This window comes from Sturnus vulgaris, unplaced genomic scaffold (assembly GCF_052056855.1).
Source record: "Sturnus vulgaris isolate bStuVul1 unplaced genomic scaffold, bStuVul1.hap1 Scaffold_184, whole genome shotgun sequence".
In the NCBI taxonomy this organism is placed as follows: Eukaryota; Metazoa; Chordata; class Aves; order Passeriformes; family Sturnidae; genus Sturnus; species Sturnus vulgaris.
In genome coordinates, this window is record NW_028276123.1 from 157,501 (window position 1) to 160,000 (window position 2,500).

At 77.4% G+C, this 2,500-nt stretch overlaps 1 non-coding gene across 1 annotated transcript; it reads right to left on the reverse strand.

Annotated features, from left to right (window-relative positions):
* Nucleotides 1–61: 61 nt before the first annotated feature.
* On the reverse strand, nt 62–214 carry LOC148218403 (5.8S ribosomal RNA). The gene has a single exon (XR_015800445.1). It is a non-coding gene; the product is annotated as a 5.8S ribosomal RNA (ribosomal RNA).
* Nucleotides 215–2,500: the final 2,286 nt, after the last annotated feature.

Here is a 2,500-nt window from a genome sequence, read left to right on the forward strand (position 1 = left end):
TGCGAGGCAACCCCAGCCGCGCCGCCGGGGTGGCCCCCCCGGACGGCGATTGATCGTCAAGCGACGCTCAGACAGGCGTAGCCCCGGGAGGAACCCGGGGCCGCAAGTGCGTTCGAAGTGTCGATGATCAATGTGTCCTGCAATTCACATTAATTCTCGCAGCTAGCTGCGTTCTTCATCGACGCACGAGCCGAGTGATCCACCGCTAAGAGTTGTCTGGCTTTCGGGACCGCTCGCGTGAAGCGGCCCCTTTTCTGTTTCTGCAGGGACGCGCGCGCCCCCGCGCGCCCCGCTTCGACCGTACGAGCACACACAAACGGAGGAGGAGGAGGAGAAAGCGCGGGGCAAAAAAGAGAAACCCCGCGCAACGCTCCGAAGGTCGGCCAAAGAAAGGCGGAGGGGCCCGCGCCCCCGACCGCCTCCCCCCGCGAGGGGAGACGCCGCCTCGCGTGCCGTCCTTCGGAGGCGGCCCAGGCGCCCGGGCTCGGCCCGACCTCCGCGCGGAGGGGCTTGTGCGGCAACGCGCCGGACCGCGGGGGGCACGGTGGCCCGCCCGGCCTCTCGATCACGGGACGACTACGCGTTCGCGGGCCGGGGGCGCGACCGCCGGCCCCCGCCGCTCCCGGCTCACTCCCTGGCTTCTCCTTTTCACCGCTCCGCCGACTCGCGGAACGCCGCCGCGCCAAAACGCGGGGGCCGGCTCTCCCGCCAGCGGCCCCTGAACGTCGCCCGAAACGCCACGCGGCGGCGGGACCGTTCCGCCGGCGCAACCCCTGGCGCGGGACCGCTTGCCCGCCGGAAGGCGAACGCCCGGCGGGCCGCGCTCCGCCACCGGCGCCGGAGGCGGGACGCCGCCGAGACCCGAGCCGGCATCGCGGAGCGCCCGAGGTCTGCCGCTCGGCAAAACCCCTCCGCCACCCGCGGCCGCACTCCCGGGACCGCCGCCGCTTCGCACCGCCGAGCTGCCCTTCCGCGAGCACGCGCCCAGCGGGCAGGCGTACGGCGGCTGAGCCGGGGGGCACCGCCCGCTCCCCTCGTTTCCACTCGGGGACCGGACGGGGAAGCGCCCCCGCGGCCGCCCCGCACGCCTCCCCTTTTTTTTGGCCCACACGCGGCCGGGAAGGGCGACGGGGAAGCGGACGGGCGGGGCCCGGGCCGGGACGGCCGCCGGTGAAGGCGGGCGCCTCGCGGCCGACCGTCCCCCCCCCCCGGGGGGGGCGGGGACACTCGCCGAGCGGCGACGCCGCCGCTCGGCACGGGGTCGCCCGCGCCCGCCGGACCTCCGGCGATGGAGGAGCCGGCCGAGCGCTGCGCCCCAACGGGCGGGGACAGCGCTCCGAGTCAGGGGTGGCCGGCGGCCGGCGCCGCCGCGGTGCGGTTCGAGGCGACAAGGCCGTCGAGGCGAGAGGCGCGCGGTCGCGCCTGACGCGGCGCCGCCCGCGAGCCCGCGGCGGCGGCTAAGGAGAAAGAGCGAGAGAGCGCGGCGGGCCCCGGCGGCCGCAACCCCGCAGCTGAGGTAGGTAAGGCAGAGAGCGCGCGCCCTCTGCCGGCGTCGCCCCGCATCGCAGAGGCCAGCGGGGTCGGCCCCCCGCGGCCGATCGCGCGCCGCGGCCTCTCCGCCGAGACCGGGCCGCAGAGAGGGGGGGGGCAGGGCGCCCCTTCCCCGGCCCGGCACGGGTGGCCCCCGCGCGCGGGCAAGCGCGGCGGGACGCCGACGACGGCGAGCGCGGCCGGTCGCGACGGACACGCCACCGCAGGGGATCGGCGGGAGTAGCTCCCCACCCCTCGATGGCGCCCCGCGCCGCCACCGCCCGACACCCGCTGCCGCCGCCGCCACCGCCGCCGCCGCCGCGGCGGGGCCGTGCCGGGCCGCCCGAGTCTTTAAACCTCCGCCCGGCTCGGCGGCCCTTTCGGCCCCCAACAGGCGTTTGACGACGCCGAGGGAAACCGGCAGGAGACCGCCGAGGCGCGAAGCGCTAGGTACCTGGCCCTGGGGTGAGGGAAACGACCTGCATGGCCCCGCCGGGGTGCCTCCCCCGCTGCCACCCTCGGGGGAGCGTCCACCGGCGGGGGCGCGCCCGACGTCCGCTGCCATCACCGCGGCAATCCTTCTCGGGGCCCGGGGTTTCCCTCAGTAGCCCGGCGCTGCGCCCGAGAGGACCACCGCGGCTCGGGCCGCCCCGCCGGCGCGGGGAACACGGCCCAGCCACCGAGAAACCTCGCACACCCCCGGCCGAGAGAGGCCACGGCGACGACGGTGCGGACCGTCGCCGCCGCGCCACCCGGCGGCGGCTCGCGCACGTGCGCGCTCCCCCTGGAGGCGCGACCCGGAACTGCCGGAGCCCGGCCCTCGGGAGCTCCTCTGCCGCGCGAGGAGGCCGCTCGGCCAAGGAGAGCGGGATTTTGCCGGGCGGCAAAGCCCCGCGTCCCCCCCCGCGCTCTGGGGAAGGGCCGGAGGAGCCGCCTCCTCCGAGCCCCGAAGGCCTTCCCGCGCGCACCC